This window comes from Sceloporus undulatus, chromosome 5 (assembly GCF_019175285.1).
Source record: "Sceloporus undulatus isolate JIND9_A2432 ecotype Alabama chromosome 5, SceUnd_v1.1, whole genome shotgun sequence".
NCBI classification, from domain to species: domain Eukaryota; kingdom Metazoa; phylum Chordata; class Lepidosauria; order Squamata; family Phrynosomatidae; genus Sceloporus; species Sceloporus undulatus.
The window spans coordinates 109,805,099-109,827,321 of record NC_056526.1 but is presented as its reverse complement, the minus strand read 5'-3'; the positions used below and the strand labels follow the sequence as shown (position 1 = coordinate 109,827,321).

General features: G+C 40.6%; 1 protein-coding gene across 1 annotated transcript in view; it reads right to left on the bottom strand.

The window, feature by feature from the left end:
* The window catches only part of GRM3 (glutamate metabotropic receptor 3), a 68,233-nt gene that overhangs the window by 19,082 nt on the left and 26,928 nt on the right, over positions 1-22,223 (bottom strand). The window lies entirely within an intron of this gene.

The window sequence follows — 22,223 nt, the reverse complement described above, 5'->3', positions numbered from 1 at the left end:
GGTGAGGAAGGGAATGAACTTTGGGTGCCTGGATTTTGCCAGCAGGGTGAAGATTTTTGTAGGTTGAATAGACTCCAAGATGACGACTAAGTAGTCTGAGCCCAATCTGAATTCCATCCCTGACCTGGATTGCAAGGCAAAACTAAATGGTATGTTTAGCACATTTTTAGAAGTGTTCCCTTAAATGGAGAAAGATACCTATTTGTCATGGCACAGGAGTTTCCTCGCCTACACATCTTGTATTTACTATGCTTTGTTTTATAATTGATGGTAAACAAATTTGAGAATCTTATTGTGGATGCATTTATCAATGAGGAACCCCTGTTTTGAGAGGAGAAAATAGCATGGAATATGCATTCCACTCAATTGGACCCTGAGTCCAGTTGATCTCAATGCATTCATCTCTATTCACCTCAATGCATTCACCTCAGTGTCTAATCGGACTCTCCTATCTGCAGTCCTATCACCTTTCTGGCAGTCAGCATAGAGGTGAGAAATGTTAGTGACATTGCTACCACAATGCAAAGGGATCTTGTAACACCTTTGCGACTAACAGAGCAAAAGAGGTTGTAGCATTAACTTTAGTTAGGGGCAAACAGGAATAGGGGAGCTAGTAGCCTCCGAATGGTTTGAACAACTACTCTCACATTCCCTGAGCAATAGCTATGCTGTCTGACTATAATGGTGCTTACCTTTGGTACACAGAATGTTTTTTAAGAAGATGATTGATAATCTGATGGAAGAAAGGTCTATCAACTGCTGTTAGGTATGACAGTTCAATGCAGCTTTCATCTCTAGGGACAATATACTTTTCTGAATACCAGTGCTGGAGACAAGCAACAGCCTTCTTGCACAGCTTGTAGGATCTTGGAGGCATCTGGCTGAACAAAAATGGAGCCACGTTCCGATCCAACAGAGCTCTTCTGACAAGAAATTATGAGGATATAACCATACAGATGAACAACTGAGTTAGGACACAAGTCCCAAGGAACGTATGCCAGAAGACACAAAGTAGTCTGCTTGGACTACTCCTTTGGACAGAAACTGCAACAAGTGAATTTGAAAAACTGTGAATGTAAATCTCTATCAAGCCTGAAGGTGGCACCAAATAATATAGAGAAGATCAATCTATGATCTCTAACAAACATTAAAACAAGACTCAGGAGTTATTGTGGGAACTGAAAAGGGACTTGGTGAATTATTCAAGCTTTACTGTTTGCTCACTCCTGTTTTGGAAGGACCTGAAAAGAGAATGATTCTACTTCAACCAGTTTGTTTATTTCTTTACCTTTTGGTTGTCAACACTACATGCATCTTTGTGTGTGCATACACACACGTACACACATTTAATACCCCATAGGGAGAATAAGCAGGACAGTATTTAGTCTGTATTTTGGCAAAGTTCAATCTTGCTCTTCTTGGGCCCAAAAAAACAGGTCAAAAGAAAACTGCTTTGGGTCACTTTGGAGGTATGCTGTTTAAATGACACATGCATCTTAAGAGGCTGGAAGCCGCACCTAAGAACTGGAGCACAGCTTTGGCGCAGCTTCTGGCCTCTTAGCCACTTTATTTTGGCCTATCTGTTCAGACCCCTTCTCTTCTAAAAAGGAAGTTTCTTGAACTGAGGAATGTTTAAAGATCCACTTCATACACTACAGTGTCACATGTTGACAAGACAAGCCTCAGAGCAAGGGAAGAAAAGTACTCATCTCAAACTCTGTGCTGAAGGGAACTGAATTCATGCCTTAATCCAACTGTTAGTCTGAACTAGAGTAGATCTGTTAAATCAATAACACTTGAATAGGTGTTGATTTACTAAATTATCATTGATTAATGGCTTTACTCATTGGATTCAGTGTTTTTGAGCATTCTGTCTATAGCAGGTTGGGTTGGAAGAAAGTAATGTGTCTACAATTTCTCCCCACTAAGTTCTACTTTAAATTAGGGAGCTAACCCCAAAATAAAAGCCTTCCCACTAAACAGCTTTAAACCTGTGTTCCAGTTTCTAGTTTAATGATAGTCTGTCTAGATAAAATCTGGTCCAACTGGGTCTTATTTGAACATGGTATTTAGTATAAATGATAGAATTTTAAAAAGATAATTCTGATGGGGTGCTTCTCATCCAGATCCCTTTTTATTGTAAGGTCATCTCTTTGTATTATAGTCTACTCTAGGTTTCCCACCAGGTGCATACCTAACAGGGAGATTGTGGTCCGAGAACTGGGATACCTCAGCCTGTCACTTTGGGCTGAGGTCTCACCTCCCACTAAGACCACAGCTCAACAGTAGTGACAAACAGAGTTGTGCAATGTACAGATGAGACACTTTCATGTTACATTTCAACATCTCAGGTATATATGTGAAACAATGGCCCAGTATGCTTTTTGTGGGTTCTTTTTCTGCCGGCGGGAAGCCGCATGGTTTGGCGGCTGTGGCTTCCCGCTGGCGGAAAAAAGGCTGCCGCCAGCCCAGACAAAACCCCAGGTATGTACCGGGCCAATGTATAATTGTTTTACTTCCACTTGATGAAAGTTGGTGTAGCATAAAGAAACTAATATCTCATGTATTCACTGAGAGAAGAGGTACTTTATTTTTCAAAACGATCAAATCTGCAGTTAGCACTTTCAAAGCAAGCACTTTGCATGTCTTATTTATTTATGTATCTGTCAAATTTACAGTATATCCTGCCTTTTCTTCAGTTTTTTTGGTAATCCCCGACACAAACGGTGGTCAAATGTCAGGCTTTCAGCATCTACTTTGTTTTCTATTAGAATTACAAGCTCCATCCACTAGAGAAATGGTTTGCAACCTTTGGTCTTTGTGAGTTTTGGACATGAACTCTCAGAGTCCCTCACCATTAGGAATGGTGGCTGGAATTTTTGGGACCCAAAGTCCAGAACATCTGGAGAAACAAAGGCTAAGAACCACTGTCCAGATGCATCCTTTGCATATGACTAAGGTCAACATCACACTACACTGTTATAGTGCTATTAATCCACTTTGACTGCTACGGCTGACTTCTGTGGAATTCTGGGATTTGCAGTATAGTGAGGTCACTAAGAGCACTCTGGCTGGGAATTCTAAATGTTCCTCCGTCAGCGGCAAACCCCATGTTCCACAGGAGGCAGCCATAGCAGTTAAAGTGGAACAATAATGCTATAACAGTGTAGTGTGATATTGTTGTAAGTTGTGGGGCCTGTGCATGTGCCCATCCTCTATGGACTGTAAAGAGTAGTGGAGGCATCATTTGGTATTAATGGGAGTTTCCATTAATATCAAATGATACCTCCATTACTCTTTACAGACAGGACAAGAATGGAGAAGCACGTGGGGTATGTGATAATCTTCCCCCTGATCGCACAATTAACAGGATTTAATGACAATTTTAATGACGGGAGGAGGTCATTTGCTTCCTCCATGTGATAGTCTCCTCTGTCTATCTGTGTGCTGTTCCTTCCCTCTTCAGTTCAGACCTTACTGAACAGCAAGGTCTGAAAGAGAGTTCTGATCAAGTTGGCCTGAATGTGTGTAGATCTCTCCAGCACAGCTGAGGAGTCTGCTAAAACAGGGTTAGGAATGAAAGAATCCTGAGCCCAAGAATATAGCAATAGCAATAGGAAGTACATTTCTATACCGCTTATCAGTGAACTAGCAGTCCCTAAGTGGTTTACAATGTGGAAAGCTGACCTTGGAGCCCTCCTCTAGGATCAAACTTACAATGTTGTGGCTGCAGTACTAGCATTTAACTACTACACCATCAGGGGCCTGAATATGCTCTGAACTAAATTAAGCTCCCTGTTCTTCCACACACACACACACACACACACACACACACACACAATCTATTCCTGGTTTTTCCAAGCCTTCTTCACCAGAGCAGTATATTTAAGAATGAAGATAAGAGAATAATTTTGCCCTGCCGTTGTTAGAAGTCAAGAATCCCCACTGATTTATGGTAAATCGATCAGATTTGTAAGAAATCTTGCTGTCTGCCTGAGATTTGCTTAGTGAATTTGTGAACTTCATGGATGAGGTGAGAGGACATTTGAACCAACGACTTTGCATTTTGTACAGCACACTTAAACTCTGCTTTCAAGTTGCTCATCTAATTCACTGGGGGAATGTAAATGTGGTGTGCACATGGTTCATTTGTCCAATTACATCTTCACACTAAAGGCACTTCTGGGTGACTTTAGAAGCAGTGGCCTTTATCCCACTTATTATGCTTCTTCTAAACAGAAGTCATGTAAGGAAACAAAGGCCAGTAACAACAAAGCCTCCTCCAGAAATGTCATTGCTGTTGTTCGGCTAGTACTCATTTCGATCATCCATAACACATTGTTTTCTACCTGGGAAAGTACCCTTGTGATTGCTGCATGAACTACTGTGTAAATATTAAAGACACATTTTGGAGGTATGGTGGCAAGATTAGTGAATGACAACGCAACTTTCTTTCCCCACACTCAAAGGAATATTTGACTTTTTCCTAAGGCATAGTCTAGACATGGAGCCTGTGAGTTAGCTGTTTATGAGGACCGGCATAAGATTTGACAGTAACCACCTCCATTCCTCACTTCCTCAGCCAGAATATGGGTTCATGTACAGGAAGAGGCTCAAATACACTTTCACATACTCATTTTCTCTTCTCTCTGCACCTTTGCCTGGAGGACATAGGACTTAAAGTCAAGGTGTAATGAGTGATGAGATATGCTATGGATATCCTCAATCATTAGAAAATTCTATCTGAGGCAGGCCGTTCCAAAGAGAGGCCTCCAGTTTTAAAGTAGGGATGTGCAACTTCCTGGGATTAAACATATACATTGGATTTCCCTGGATTCAACTAAGGATTCATTTCTAACAAGGCACACCTTGTGGTTCTTGAGATTTTGTGGTGGCAGCCAAATTTCCCACTGCTGCCACAAGTGTTGCAAAAAATCACTGCTCATTGTGCTTCTCAGATGCTGCTTGGATCTAGACAATGCAATTTCTCATTTCCCCCCAATCCTCAGTTTTTTCTGTCCCGTTTTCATGTCTGTTTGGAACTTAAAGCAGAAGTCTGCACATGTTCATGGGCAACATTTCTCCTAATATATACATTTTGTATACATTTCTCTCAATATGAACAATTTTTGAAAGCAGTTTTCTCTGACAAAGCTCCTTTGTATAACTTTTCACTAATATACATGTTTTTGTCCCCCCACTCACCCACAGATACACATTTGTGTGTGCACTTTTTAGTGGAAGAATTGCTTTGCAAAATTCTGAGAAGTGTGATTCTTGAAGAATAATTACATTATTGATTCAAGATGCGCCAATTGAATTTATTATTTTAAAACGAGAACAGACCAAACTTTTCCCCAGCTCCAAGAGAAGGTAGGTGGATTAATAGATATCTACCAGTAAATAGGTAATTTGCAATAGGTTGGCAAAAAATTCTGACTCTTAGTTATCTAGCCAGTTATATAACTTCAAGGATTATCTGTTCTCCCTCTAGCAAAAAGATTTTTTAGAGATGCATGCTTCAGCAATCAAATTTGCAAATTAAGCCCATACTTATGTTCTGATGACAAAACAAAGCATGTTAAATGCAAGATACATAGGTCAGGAAAGGAACATTATGACAACTTTTATCACCTGAAGGAGCACTTCTTCTAAAATGTGCTAAGTGTGGACCTGAACAGACAAGCCAAAATAAAGCTGCTTCGGGTCACTTTGGAGGTATGATGCATGTGCCCTAAGAGGCCAGAAACTGTGCCAAAGCTATGCTTTGGAGAAGCTTCTGGCCTCATAAGATGCATATGTCATTTGAACACATACCTCCAAAGTGACCCAAAGCAGTTTTATTTTGGCCTGTCTGTTCGAGCCCTGTATTATTGCATTTGATCCTAACAGTAGCAACTATATTAAAACCATGGTGGGGATGTCTTTGGTTACTAAAAGTGAATGTTTGGGGCACATATAGGAGTTGTTGTATGTGTAAAATAGTTTTGAGCTTGGTTCTGGTGGTGATGATTATTTTCTGGGTTAAGCATGAGCTTAGAGAGATGCTGTTCTGTGACTCTTAGCATACACTGAGCTGAGTGAGCCAGCATTTGGCAACTGTAGCCACTTGGTGGACCTCTTGGGGTTTGCCTATAAAACAAAAACAGATCTTACAGGCTTGATACTGGCTTACTCCTGTACTACAGCATTTCAACTATATGCCCTCTCACACACTTGCAAATCCCTTTGCCTTCAAGGAGAGAGGTCAAGGACCACTGCAGCACATTATTTTTCTTCCCAATACATTGCTCCACTGAATCAGTTCAGGAACAATCAGGCTACCTCAGAAGGAGAAAGAAAAGTACTGTTGGTGTATAATTTCTTTGCTTAAAAGCAGGAGAACAGACCCAAGGACAAAGTGAAGGTGAAAATCAGCTGCAGAAATTCCACCCCCCCCAAAAAAGGTCAATAGTGACACCAGCTTAAAATTCATTGAATATATTGCTCTCATTCCCCCCCCCCCCCCCCCCCAACCTGTGGCATTTTTCAGTGCATGGCCAAGAGCACAGTTCAACCTTAATTAAAGTGCCATTTGGGAAACTCTTTCTGTCTGTGGCTTTGGATTATGTTTGCACTTGAAACTACATTTGACAGCGAAACAAAAAGATGATATGATGAGATGATTACAACATAAATGCAATAATAAAACAAGCACTACGGAAGTCATAGAAAACTAGTAATATACTGGAGAGTCTTGGGTCTCTTGAACTGCTCTTAAATCACTAATGTGAAACCTGGGATGACTGTTCAGCTATCAACAAGACTCATGGAGAGCCCAGAGAATACCCATGGCAGTCTACACATCTGTAAATTAAGCTGGGTTCCTGGAACTGCAGGAATTAAATTTGCTGCCAGAATTAATGCAGTTTGACACCACTTTAACTGTCCTGGCTCCATCTTAAGGAATCCTAGGATTTCTAGTTTATTGTGTCACCAGAGCTCTCTGCAAGAGGTGGCTAAATATCTCACAAAAATACAAATCCCAGAATTTTATAGCATTGGCCATGGTAGATAGGTGGTGTCAAACTGCATTAATTTTACAGTGCAGATACAGCCCCCTTTTTATTTTATGGTAGACATGTAGAAGCCCTTGCAATAAAGCCCCAAAGAAACCTGACTTCATTTTATGCTTTGCCATCATGCCAATGTTGCCTCAGGAACTGACTAAATTTTGGTTTGTAATCACTTTAAAAGCAAGTGTTGGAGGTTACATTTTAAAAACATTTTCTAGCAATACTAAAAACTTCCTGTGAATTTAAATAAATAAACAATAAAGGATCCTTGTGGAAACTTTATGACTGACTGATTTATTTACCTTAGGCCCAGGACATACTGCCCCAAAAGGACGGGCTGGCGGTGACCTGTTTCCTTCTGGAGTGACGCCGCAGCCGTCAAACTACGTGGTGTCCCTCCGGAGTAAAAAGAACCTGAAAAAACTTCTTATGGTGTCAATGGAACACTTGTGATATAAGCGACACGCAGCAAGGTGTATATGCTGTGTGTTGCTTATGTCAAGATGGTGGCACCTGTATGAGCGTCACCATGCCATCAGGGCGTCACCATGCCATGCTAGGGTTATGGACTGTGCGGTTGGTGCGCGGTCCCTAACCCTAGTATCACTGCCACCATGCCCCTTTCAGCCCATCCTTAGCTTGAGTCTTTGGTGCTGTACAGATCAGTGCCTGATCTGGCACTAAAAGGGGCGGCCTGTACAGCCCCTTACTCTATAGTCTGAATACATGTCTTCTCAGAATTAAATTTCATTGAGGATACTGTTTTACTCCCAAGAAAACTAATGTAGGTGTGCAACCTGAATATTAAATTTGTAAAATATTTTTAAAAAGTTAAATCCTAAACTAGACATCTCAATGGTCTACGGCAGCAGGACCATCCCCAACATTTTGCTGCCTGAAGCTGATTCCTCTCCCAATGGGTCCCCTTCATGTACAAAAGTTTACTAGGATTGGTGAGTGAATCTTATTACCTGGCAAGCAGCAGGACAGGATCCTTCATTACACCTGAGGACAGTGAGGGAGGTTTGAGTGTTCAGAGCAGGTCCTGTAGTATACATATCTCTATCTATTCTGCATTCTGGAGCTCTTGCTACCTGAGATGGCTGGCCTGCTGGTAGGGCTGGCCTGGGATGGCACTTTTCTGGGCTCCTGACTGCAGTAGATTACTTTCTTGCTTCCTAGCTCTTTTAAGACAGAAGCCAAGCTAAATCCCACATTGTTCACTACCTTGCCAGATATTAGCTTTAAATTGCATTTAAACATTTGAAGGGAATGGGTAGCTCTCATTGATTGATAGTGGAGAGTTTCAAATTTTGTTTCAGACTGTGTTCTTTTTACAGAAATAAATAAATGAAGGTATGGCTCTGGTTTTGGATCAGGTTGACTCCCTGCCTAAAATAACAGTAATAGGGAGCTCTGCTGTTAAATTTTATTACTATCGAACAGTTTGCTATAGAACTTGCTCCTGTGATGCTGCTGTACTTCACTGCAGTGCTGTTCCTCAACAAGATCTGAACGATGCCTATGTGGGCCCAGAGGCCATTTTCCAGTCCAATGAGGATCTACAGTCTAGAGACTTTGCTGCAATCTCTGGCACAAGTCTGCCCATTGGAAAAAAAAAAAAAAAAAGAGAGAGAAAATGCTACAACATTTATACAACGTAATATGATACTTTTATATGCTATTCACTTGGCAGCCATCCAAAGGAATATTATTCAGTAGTAAATATTGTAGACATAACATCCAGCTTCTAAAACCTCTGATACTAACAGTGCAGGAGACAATAATAAGAATAAGAATGATGATGATGATGATGATGATGATGATGACGACAAGAAGAACACCCACAAAAAACTATGGATTCTGGCCATGATAGCCTTCAACAACAAAGAATAGTAATACTTAAAGTAGGCTGAGCTCTCCAACCTGCAAAATCAAATTGGATACATGCTTGTTTCATGAGTGGAAACACTGATACTGGGCTCACATTTACTGTCATTTGTACTAAGAATAATTCAGTTCTGAAAAATGGTACTGTACCACTTCCCATCCCTAATGTGGTAACTTTCAGCCACAGACTCTTGTTTTGTTTTGTTTAAAATTATGATATCATGATTTCCATGTACCTAATTTGTAGACATCTTTCAGGCTTTTGATTACACTCCAGTCAAACTGAGAGGGACATATTTTTTTCTGACCATGATTCACCTACTTAACCTGCACATCCAAACCTTCTTAGTGAATTTCTTTGTAGGCTGTTTAATTGCCCTACAAAGTTAATTTATAAGGCTGCAATTCTATACATACTTATCTCAAAATAAGCCACCTGAAGCCAGTGATGCTTTCTTCTGAGTTGTAGTTGCACTTTATGTTCCTTTTCCTTCTTCATTAGTCTCCCTTTTGTGTTGTTATGTGGCATTCTTACTTTTCTGTTACCTGTCTTTCCAACTGTTTTCCAAAATAAAATTCTAAACAACAAATTCTGTTGTTAATCCTAACTAGAGTAGACCCATTGAATCTATAGGATTACCTACATGCTGACTCACCATTCAGCGATTGATTAAACATGTCTACTTTAGTTGTGACTATCAACAGGATGCCAGCCTATGTAAGTAAAAGCAAACTGATACAGATTCTGTCTACGTTTACTCTATGTGGATTTTTTGTTTCAGCTAGACTTAGCATGGCTGAGTATGGCTGGGCATTTGTTTGCACTGGTGCAGGGCACCCCAGAGTATCTTGGCCCTGTACCTGCTCCCACCACCATTGTAAAGGCCCTCTATTCCAATGCCAGGCTGGTTGCATCCACTGCTGCTGCAGATTGCTTTCCTCTGATGTCAGAATTAGGTATCCAGTGTTGTTCAGATGGCTGAGCACCTTGTTCTGACCTTGAGTGACCGGCAGCAGTGGTGGATGTGTTGGGCACCTCAGTAGGACATGTTTCAAACACTCCACACCACAATGGAGGGTTCCAGATCTTCCAAGAAAATCTGGGGCAACTGAGGATTAATTTTAAGAGCCATGGTATAGCCCAGTTCTGTGCTGAATGGGCTGGTCATTGTCTGCTTTGTTCACACCAGAATCAGGGTTTGGGCCATGCGTCATCTAGTGTCCTTGCCAAAAGAATGTGAGGAAGACCATTTTATTTGTCCTGTATAGACAGGGCCTAGGACCTCTAAAATGAAATGTTTTCAATGTCTTTTTCCAACATTCCTCTTCATGTTGTAAATGTGTGTGGAATTATCCACTTGCTCTTTTTGGCACCAGGATTAGAACAAAACATGTTGCTTTGAGGTTGCTGATCCAAATGTCCCAAGATTCCCATATTTCCCATGGGTTGTACTCAAACCTTTACATTTACAAAGGGTCACAACAATATTTTCACATTGGCAACAGCAGTCTTAACCTTGGGCAGGGAGTGGAGTGGCAGTAGTGGGACTGCACAACTCAACAACCACTGTCTATAATCTTCCCAGATTTCCAGGAGATAGGTCAGAATTTTTCATTTTTTTAAACCAATATTGCTGGGGGTTTTGGGCCATTTGTGAGATTATGCATTTTACTGGTACCTCTGGATCTAAGATTTGCATTTCTAAACTGGATTTTGGAACATTTCATACTGAAATCTCCCCATTTGACAGTGAACCTCTGATTTCTGAGGAACAATACTTATTTGTTTTTCTGTTTGAACCACACTGATGCTATTCAGCAGATGAGAATTGTTTTGTCAAGTAGATATGCAAATCACACATCCACTGTTTTTGTTATGTTTTATCCTCCTTTGATGCAGACGATCTGATGGGCCTTTTTAAAAAATGAATTCCTTGAGGCTTGGAATTTCTGCAATGCTCTTTTGAGGGTTTTGTGACCTAGACTTGGATGAAAAACAGCAAAAAATTTTTTTGAAGGTCTGTCTGCCTCTGTCTCTCTCTGTGACACATGAACACACACATTTACACACAAGAACATTATTGAATGTGAGCTGTGAAAGAACAAAGGCCTCTCTGTGAGTTTGTCACACTTTGAGCTCAAAAGGCACTTAGGTACCATAAGTTTTCAACTGTCCCCAGAAAGGTCACTCCAGGGTTGGACTTCGCCACTAATTTTCATCTCTAATGAAGCAATGAGTAATTTTAGCAGTTTTTTTCATACTCTGAACAAGTCTTTGAAAACTACACCATATTTGATGCCTGTTTGTAGTTTGGGATTTATTCAGTACAAAATTCACACATGGTTGTTTTGTGCACAAAACAGTATTTTTAGTTCAGAAAAGAGAACAACAATGTGCAAATTGTGCGCAAAATAAGTTCCAACAAAATTATTGTAAGTTTCGTATTCTTCACATCAGGATTTCTAAATGTTTGAAAAATTTGTTTTTAAACAATTTTCCAAATATTTCTAAATATTCTTTCCATCCCTAGCTCACCATGGACAAATCTCTCCATACCATTTGGAAATCTGTCCTGTCCTAGATCTCTCTCCCACAGCAACTACCCATATTTAAGGATGTTCATGCAAATACAGACATATGAAGCTGCTTTAACTTGCATCAGGCCATTGATCCATCTAGGTTGGTGTTGTTTAAATTTCCTAGATCTCCCTGGAGATGTCAGGGATAGAACTTGGGATATTTTTCATGCCAAGCCTGTTTTATGCTACATCCCTCTTTCAGTCAATCAATCAATCAATCAATCAATCAATCAATCAATCAATGGAATTAGCATGTTAAAGCAATTCAGGAGGCGAAGCATGTGACACCAGCCCATTTTGGCCAACATTCTCTGCATCAGGAATGGGGAAAATGGTGCTTGTGGGCCACACATGCTGCACAAACTCCACTTCTAAAACCTCTGGAGACTCCTGGAATCACCTATCCCCTGGAAAGTTTTTTTTTTGGGTCCACAAATGCCTCCAGATGAGGATGGAAAGGATACTCATAATTATTATTCACAATTTTTTTTTTTAAAAAAAAGAAAACAAAGTGGTCTCCAGTCTATCAGAAAATCCCATTGGGAAGAATAATAGACCAATGAGAATTTTCTGCACAGCAAATGAGTTTCAATCATAGAAAACATATTTGAATATGAGGAGAATACTGCAGAGGAATATTCCCCCCCCCCAATTCAGTGGTATGGAAATTACTGTAATTTGTAATGTTGAGGATTTAGATCCCCACCCCCAGACAACACTTTACCTCACCCATTCTTGGAAACCCCACCCTTTCAAAAAAAGAAGAAAAAAGGCCCAGAAATTGATCAAAAATCGCAAACAGTAGTGACAAAACTGGGGCGTGGGTACATTGATGAGGCCTGCAGAACTGTGTTGCAGGGGCAAAACTTGAACTTTCCCTCCCAGTTGTTTCACCCACTGCTCTATTGTACTCTTGTCTCTGGTCTACATCAAAGTAACAGCACTGTCCAGAGTTTAAGCATGGGCACCTTGCAGGTAATGACCCTGGGATATTCTGTATGCAAAACACATGTCATGATAAGGTGCTTCTTAAACTATCTGATGGTGCAAGACCAGTAGGGATTTCCCTCCAATGTGCTGGGGGCCTGTACTATATTTGTGCCCATTGGCTACATCTGTTTCTTTCCTGGAACCTTACTGTGGACTAGCAGTCAATAGCTTGCAGACCATCACTGGTCCGTAGACCACCACTTTGGGTAGCACTGTTTTAACACACCTCTAAGAGGGAGGTTATGTGTTTTGTGGCTAAGTAACTTTGCTGGTGGCACAATGCTCCAGCGTAGAGTCAGAAGCCAGGTGGCATCTTATGTGTTTTGTGGTTTAGTCCTTAATTTTTTTCACACTTTGCTTTTTATTTCCAAAAATCCCCAAAATGGCTAGTGCAAATTCAGCAGAAGTAAACTAGTGTAGATGGCAAAGAAAATTATCATTGTACCAGAAGTAAGGGAAGAGTGATATGTCTTACATGCCACTGACTTCTATTTGTTTTCTAACCTGGTTACCATGGAAAAGGGCTCTCAAGGCATGTTTCTTCACCTCTTGAAGTCCAACAAATCCCACCAGTGGAAGGGAAGGCAGTTTGGTTTTGTTTTTTAAAAAAGCAGAGTATGGGCAGTGTATGCGCAGAGAAAGAAAAATATGCTGCAAGCCCAAATTAAAAACTTTTTTAAAGGAGCCATGTAAGGTGGATTTAACTCACTACTGACTGTCTTTCAAAACACTTTATTCTCACTGGCAAACATATCGCTATTGAAGGGATTATTAATGAGTGCAAACATTCAGCTCAAAGCCTAGCTGCATCAGATATAAGTCAGCAGGAGGGAACATTACATGTGTCATTAGCCACCCAGTTTTGAAGAAGTTGATCACCCATGAGGCAGTTGGGGCTGAGTGGGAAACCACTTGAGGCCACAGTGACTTTTCAGGTACCATGTTAGTAATGGAAAATATTTTTCTCTCTTTAGAAAAATTGTCTCTCATTTCAGAACTCCCATTTCAAAGAAGGCCTTCTGCAGTATAAACCCTTAGCATGATGCCTCTGTCTGTCTTTGCAATCCACTTGGAAAGAGAGGAAACAATTATGCTGCAGATCAGCTCTTCTTGCAGTGGGCACAGCTCTTTTGAAAGAGGCAAACATGGTGCACAAAAGTGATCCTCGAACTTACTGGTAACCTCCTACCTGAGATCCTGCAGTATACGAGATAATGTCATTGCAGTTAAATCTAATGATGATCCACCTCTACAAATCCTATCTTTTCAGGCAGGCATGGCCCTACCCAAAAGGTTTCTGAGGTATTGCAGATTGGGGTTCTTCTTGTTGCAGGGCATTGGGAAAGAACTGGAGAGATCTTTGGCATCCTCCCACAACTGCTTCTCTCAGTGTGACCCACAACCACTGTGGATATTATTTCCCAGTGCTCCAGCCTGCAGTGCTTCAGAAACTCTTTCTTTGAAACACCCTGTCTGAAAAGTTAGGCTTTTGGGATCACTTTCAGTTGTTAATGACTGCAAACACGAATGCCATCAGTTATAGAATAGTATGTCTGGCTTATGATCTTGTATCTACGGAACAGGCTGTCAGATGCTATTTTTTTTAATAGGTTGGGCAACAGCTCTGATCCTGGTTCAGGAAATGTAGAAACAATAGCTGGTTCGGTGTATGTTTTGACAAACTGAAATCTGTTTGCATTCATAAAGTTATTTTATAGGGGTTTTTTGTGAGTTTTTCGCCAGCATCTGTGGCTGGCATCTTCATTCTCTTCATTCTAGAACATGGCCACATAGCCCACAACCCCCCACAAAAACTATGTTTTATAGGTTCTTTCTTTTACTCTGAATAATTTTCTGGAAATAATTTTAATATAGTCACTTGTTAGCAGATGTCCTGTATTAAGAAGTTAAGCAATTAATGACCTGTTTTAACAACCAGCCAAAACAAAACCCAATATATATATAAAATAAAATAAAAAAGCATCCCAGTGCAGATGAGTAGTGTCTAGATGATTGAACATCCTGGGTTAAGCTAACCATCTCTGTTGACTGAGTTACAAAGACAAATAACTGCAAATGCCTTTGGTGCTCTTTTTAAATCTACCAATATAAATCAAGAGACAACCAGAAGTGCAACTAAAATCCAAGGAAATGTCAGGAAAACAAACTCAGATGTTGACTAGCCATGAAGCAGTCAACATTAGAAAGGAGAGGTAGAACTGCAAGCCATCAAAGAGATAATAGTGAATGTTTTCTTTTTCCTCTCTGTCTCTCTGTGTGGGAAGACGTTGTTTTGTTTAGAAATGAGAAAAGGCATGATCCTGGGAATACTGGTCAAATTTTGTAAGGTTCCTTCTTTCCACTAAGACTGAGATTCATTTGGAGGTTTTGGCACATAACAGTCCTCACTTGAGCATTGACAGGTAAAGCAGCAAACGAAGATAATTCCCATGCCATTCTTTTCTTGCCAGCCTTGTCCATCTGTCCCCCCATCTCTCTACACAGATGGCAAGGTAGCATTCTCTCTCACAGCTTTGAAATATTCAGCATTGCTCTGTGCCTGTGGGGTTTGTGTGTCAGCTTTCTTTCTTCTCTCACCTGATTCTGCTACAGAAAAGATGCTGAGAGACATGCAGAACTTGAAAGCAACTTCATCTCTGTCAGTAGAGGCCCAGAGGTCAGGGAAAATGATGTCTTATGTGCGCTACATTATTGTTCATCTTGCTAGGGTGCATTTGCTGGGAGTTATATTAAACTACTCTAGAACCATGCCTTCTGCAGCATTTCATGAATGTGATCCATACTCAGAAAAACATGGGGAGTACAATGTGCCTTGCTGTCAAGATGCTTCAAGCTGAGCTATCAACTGTTACAGAAAATGTTGTCAATAAATCATATGGAGTTTGGACTGCAAACTTTTTTATAAAAAAAATAGATAAGCACTATTACATTCATAACCCGTCTTTCTTCTATGGATGTAGAGAGATCTTGTAGCACCTTTGAAACTAACTGAAAGAAAGAAGTTGGCAGCATGAGCTTTTTGCATCTGACGAAGTAGACTGAAGTCTACAAAAACTCAGGCTGCCAACTTCTTTCTTTCAGTTAGTCTCAAAAGTGCTACAAGATCTCTCTACATAGTGATTCTACAGACTAACACAGCTATATCTTTGATTTCTTCTAAGGAATACAGGGCCACATATAGCAACAGCATTTTGCATTTCTATCCCACTTCATACTGAACTAAGTAGTTTCTAAGCAGTTTACAGTCTGTAAACTAATTTCCCCCAACAAGCTGAGTACTCATTTTACTGACCTAAATAAGGGAGATTATTGCATTAGCTTTGCTGCCGGGATAGACTCAGGATGTAACTTTCTTAAGGCAGATCTTATCGCAACCCAGGCTTCTCCTGGCTTGTCCAGCATCTATTTAAGAATGGGAAAATCCTGTACTTGAAAAGCTGTGAGAGAAGCCTGGGTTGCATATGGGCTGCATACTGCCTGGCAATGGGTGAATGTGATAAGATTTATCTGGGGTCCATCCTGATCTCTGAGGATGCAAGACTGAGTCAACCTTGGAGTCCTGGAATCAAACTCACAACCTTGTAGCTGCAATACTGACTGCACTACTGGCATTGAACCACTGTGCCATTAGGGCTCTTCCCAAAAACCTGGGAGGTAGTTAAGAGAAAGAACAAGTGAGTGCTACAAGATTGCCCCCTTGAGGTTTATGGGTGAATAGATTTTTAAACCTGTGACTCCTCACTTGGATTACTATGCCACATTGGCTCTTTTACACAGTATACAGCAACATTCAGAAACTTGGTACTCTCCGGATGTGTAGGACTCATAATTCTCATAATCCTCAGCCACATGTCCCTTAGTCATGCTGGTGGAGGATACCAGGCATTTTAGTTCAGACTCTGCTCTTTCCGCATCAGTAGAACCATAGAAATGAATGATAACCATTACCTCTCTAAAGTAAGAAAATAAAGAGGCACATTCAGTTTAATTACTGGTGGAGGGCAGTGGCTGCTAGTATCTTCTACATCAATGGGGTTGTCAATCCACTCTGGGATTTAGTCAGAAATTTCATGGAGTTATTCAAGGTGCCCCTGGGGCAGTTCCTTCAGAGTTAAAAGTGTAGTTTCACTGCCCCATTGACATGGGAGCCACTAGCCTCCATTGTTAGTGGAGGAAGAGATGCTTGTCTCTTGCCTGCAATGACTGTAGCAGCAGAAAAATAAGTTACTTCCTAATGGTATCCTTCCATCTTGGGTTCTACTACTTGCTCACACTAGCATGCAATGAAATGATGTGGGCATATCAGTATGCAAACAAACAAACAAACAAACAAAAGAATAATTTCTTTCAGAATGCAAGAACTGAAATCAACTGGGCAGCAAAATGCAGTTATTCCCAGATAAGACAGTAGTTTTTTAGGCTTGGAGGTTTTCCCAGGTATGGAGGCTAGGTTGTTATATAAGAGACAGAGTCACTATACAAAACAATCTAAAATGGGGAAGGCCTATGTAACCCCTTTCTGCTTTCTTGTAGGGATGATAAATATCAGTTTTTCTAATTTCTAACAGATGTTGAGAACAATGAAACAGTTTTTCTTTCTACAGCTTCAGGACACTTGGAACATTCCCCCCCTCCGCCCTGCAATGATGTGCAGATTTTGTAAAAAAAGCTATGCAGCTTGCCCAGAAAACATTAGTTTTTCAGCAACCATGTAACTTCCTCCCGAAAACTTTACACCTTTAAGCATGGAAAGAAAATTTAAGAACATGCAAATTGACAAAGGCTGCAGCTTCAGTCAGCCCAAGTTTCTTTTCCTGCCACGTAACACCTAGTTTGTGAATGGAATCAAGTACGGTAGTTATAACAAAGGAGCTCATTGCACAGCTTAAAAAAGCATCTTACCACTGTTGAATTGAATTCTAATTTGGGCTGCATCTGGACACTATCACATGCGTCTTTGCTGCTACTGCTGCCGGCCAGGTACTTCCTAGGTAACTTCCACCTAGAATCTGAGTTTAGCCAGCTGATTTACAAAGCCGGGAAGCTCCCTTCTTTGCAAATCAGCTGGCTGAACTCAGATTCTAGCTGGAAGTTACCTGGGATGCACCCGCCTGGCAGCGTTGGTGGCAAAAATGTGTGTGATAGTATCCGGATGCAACTCGAATTAAAATTCAATTCGGCAATGGGAAGATGCTTTTTAAAGCTGTGTGATAAGCTAAAATTCTATCCTTGGGCCTCTCTCCCAACTTTCTTCTTAGCAAGGGATATAATCAGGCTAAAATAGATATTAAACAATGTATCACTGATATAGAGTGCCACATGGATGCCAAGTCACATAGATGAGTGCCTAGGTCTCCTTCTTTTATTGCCAATGAGAACAGTAGATACCTTACAGTTCCTATAGTATATATAAATAATCTAGAAGTGTTCAAACACTGTAATGCCTTCATCTTGGTTTCATGCCATGTTTTTCCGTCAGCTGTCCTTGAAGGACACTATAGGAAGATCCCATATCTGGAAAGACACTGCCCTTGTGATTCTGGTCAAATAAAATCAGTGGAACATATGCTTTTTCAGTGTCTGTACTATAGAGATCTGTGTACTGAGTTTATTTTGCTAATACTCCACAAACATCCAGGATGTTCAGAATAGTATTTTGTGTCCTTGCTGCTTTCTGACACCAATCCTACACAAAGCTGCTAAATTTTGTGCAGGAGAAATTAAAATGCAGCAGGTGAAGACTTAGACTATGAAAGTAATTGAACTTCTAGTTGGACTTTGACAGGATTAGCTGGGCTCTGTCTTCTGACAGATGATTATCTGTATTTGTATTTTTTAGAAACATTTAATGCATTTCTACTTCTTTTATGAGTTTTTTTTATTGTATATAGTATGTTCTATGCTGTCATTGTTGTTCTTATGCTGGTCTGTGACTATTTTATCTCTCTCTGTGTATACACACACACGCACACATGTTTGGGTCATGCAACATTCAGACCAGCAAAAGCTGCAGCCATGATGCTGAACCATTCACCACATTGTTTATATAGAGATAAAGAGTGCAATTTAGTTTTGTTGTATGCAAAAAACAAACAAACAAAAAAAAAACCCCAATGTAAGCAAGTGGGTTATTTCTTCTCAGAAAGCTGCCCAGTTTTCTGTGCATAGTGATAAGACTGTGAACATTGGTATTTGCTATAAAGCTATATAGCTTCTCAAAGGCCTGAGCAGTTTTCAAAAAGAACATTGTTGTTCTTATGCTGGTCTGTGACCATTTTATCAGTTTATGTGATGCAGGGAACAAAAACAAAAGATCCTGCAAAGTTGTGGGAACTTTCAATACACGATTTTTCTTCCAATAAAAGTTTCTAAATGGGGTAGGGACTTCAAATTTGACCCCCACTGAGAAGCTGAAGAATTCCCATTCCATTCCTACTATCTAGGAGGTGAGGATTTTATTCAAGGGCTGGATGCCCTGTGACTAAAATGCAGGGAGCTTCTGGAGAAGAGGGAGAATTTTATTTGTGATATGTTTTAAGGGAAAGGAACTTATGTCCAAAACAAACTGCAGAAATAATCCAGTTTGAGACTGCTTTAACTGCCCTGACTCAGTACTAGGGAATCCTGGGAAATGTAGGCACGTTACAGACGTGCCCATGAGGCGCCGTCATTGCGCTATCATTACGCACGAGGGGCGGCGCTTCCTGATGCACCTTGCCCCTTGCGCTTAATGACTACATCAAAATGGTGCCGGTGCCATTTTGATGTAGCGGACACTCTGCATCCACACGTCACGCAGCGGAAGTGACATCGTGTGTGCATGACTAGCGCCTCGCGGCGTCTCTTCCGGGGCCCAGGAACCGCACGGTTTGGATGCTGCGGTTCCTGGACACAGCAACCAGCAGCAGCGCGAGACTGCCCCTTCTGGGCCGTCTGTAACACGCCGTAGTTTATTGTGGCACCAGAGCTTCTTGATAGAGGTCCCTGGGACCAAGCCAAGGAAGTTAAAGTGGACTCTTAAACTGCTTTTCTTGGAGTAAAATAATGATTGGAATTGGAAACTTTTGATTGCACCATTTCTCCCTGAACTGTGCAATTTCAAATAGATGCTTACATTTTTTCCCTTGGAAATGCAGACTTTTCAGGGGAAAATGTACAACATATGTGTTTTGGGGCGAACTGCATTCAAATACAAGTACCTTTGGAAAAACTGCATACCAAAATAAATGTGACTATCTGTCTGAAGCAGTAATGAAATGGAATTTAAGACTGAATGCATGTGAAACTGACATGGACTAGAAAATATCTCATTCCCCCAACTTTAGAAATGTTCTTGCTAGATGGCAATATCTTGTTGCAAATTTCCACTTCTTATCATAGTTTAAACCTATGCATAATAAAAATAATTAAGATGTTATGTTGCTGCTGCTGCTGTTAAATTGTTGCTGTTGCTGTTGCTGTTGTTGTTGTTGTGTGCCTTCAAGACATTTCCAACTTATGGTGACCCTAAGCCAACCCTAAACCTGTAGTTTTCTTGGCAAAAATTGTTCAGGGAGGGTTTTGCCTTTTTCGTCCTCTGAGACTGAGAGTGAAATTTGCCCAAGGTCATCCGGCAGGTTTCCCTGGCTGAAGATGGATTCAGGCCCTGGTCTCTAGAGTCATAGTCCAATGCATTAGTATTTCATAATCAACCCTTTATTGTTCTGACTTTCCCTTTTCATGTACAAACATTAAATATAGTAAGAATGGTTTAAGAATATCCACATAAATGGCTGGTCAAAGACTGTCCCTGGCTGGCTATTGACCAAAAACATATGAGTCATTTCTGAGTTATGAAAGGGTATGGTATAGACAACAACAGTCTTCTGAATATTAGGTTCATTGAAATTCTTGTGCATATAGTAGGCCTTGACTTTAATCTAGTGGTCCCTACAAAATATGAAGGAAAATAGCACATAGAAAATAGGACAACACATACCTTGGTTGTTTATTTGTGGTTAAAATCAGCCATCTTGAGTAATGCTTTATGATCTGACTGCTTGGAAATTGTTTTTGCTCAGTACTGAAGTGTTGTCATTTACAAGCAGTATATATTTTACAAGATTGGATTATGATTATATTGCTACTGAGAAATCCAGAGACATCCATGCTATATTTCATGTATATTTTATACTACAATATGGAAAGATAACATTGCCATAGAAGATTGCCTTCCTGTACCAAGTATGTATACTTGTATGGAAATGGTATATACACACGTACTCAAAGAATATGTAAGATTCTTTAAGACTGATGGAACTTCTGCATGTGTAACAGGGAGCAGGATTAGGTCACAGAACTGACTAGAACCAATTCATCATCAAAAGTGAAGATAATGTCAAATGTTGTCAGCAGAGTGAATCAATAGAACTCATCATTGCAGTCTGCCCTGAAGGTTGCCCTGTGTTGTGAAATATTGATTACCTTAGCAACACCGAATCAAGTGGCAAAAATGATCTGTAATAAATTGTCCAAGCTAGTTAATCCAACACCTGAATCCCCCTATTATGCAGATTTGTTGGGACCTATTTTGTTGAATAATTCATTACTCTCATTTGCCAGGACAACAAAATTGCTCCCCAGTGAGACACTAGACAGCCATAGACCAGCTATACAATTTGTGGGCAGAATAATAAAGCCAAGCAATAAGAAAGAGAAACATGCATTGCACTTGGATTGGGGAGCTAGAGAAGCCATGTAGAGAAGTTTCAGGAGTAATGCAATTGTCACAGACTTCAAACCTTCCTGTTAAGGAAGGTCTTTAGTTTTTAGGTGCTGTATTGGACTAAGCTTTCCAGGGTGGGCAAAATGTCATCCTGGGGTCTCATGCAGTTCCGAGGCTGTTTCATACCCTCCAACATTTGACTGGTGAAACACATGTGGCCAAGCAACATCAGAGTGCGATCAAGATGGTGAAAGTTATGAATGAGAAAGAACCCACAAGCTAAAAGAGGCCATGTTAGTTTGCTTTTGCCTGAGCCTACTGGCAGGGGCAAGGTTCTGCCTCTCCCTCTGCTCTCCTCCTTGCTGAGTCAGTTAGTGTGCAGAGACTGAAGTAAACTGTAGACAAAGGAGGAAAGTGGGAGGAGGAGAACTTTAAAAGCAGATGAAAACCAGTACTACAGAGGATTAATATCAGCTTTGTCCTTGCCAATTGGGACAGCTTGAGGGTATGCAAAACTAAAACCCCCAGAATTCCATAAGATGTTAAAGTTGAATCATAGCACTATAACTGTGTAGTGTGAAAGGGCCTCTGGATGACATCATAGTGTGGTCTGGAGAGTGCTGCAGACGTCTGGCTGCCCCTATGGACTTTACCACATAGGGGAAATTGGGGGTTTAACAAGGCATTTTCCTGGGACAGTTGTGCAATTGTGGCAAAGATTTTCCCATGACGATGTGATTAGAGAGGACTTATCTTGGGAAGAACCAGGAATGCTTCAGCAACAAATCATTCATAGGGAAATACTATGAATGATTTGTTGTTGGAGCATTCCTGGTTCTTCCCAGGATAAGTCCTCTCTAAGCATGATGTGTGGGAAAATTTTTGCCACGATCAAGCAACTGTCCTGGGAAAATGCCTTGTTAAACCCCTGATTTTCCCCTGTGTGATAAAATCCTAGTTGAACATGAGGCAGGGACTTCTTT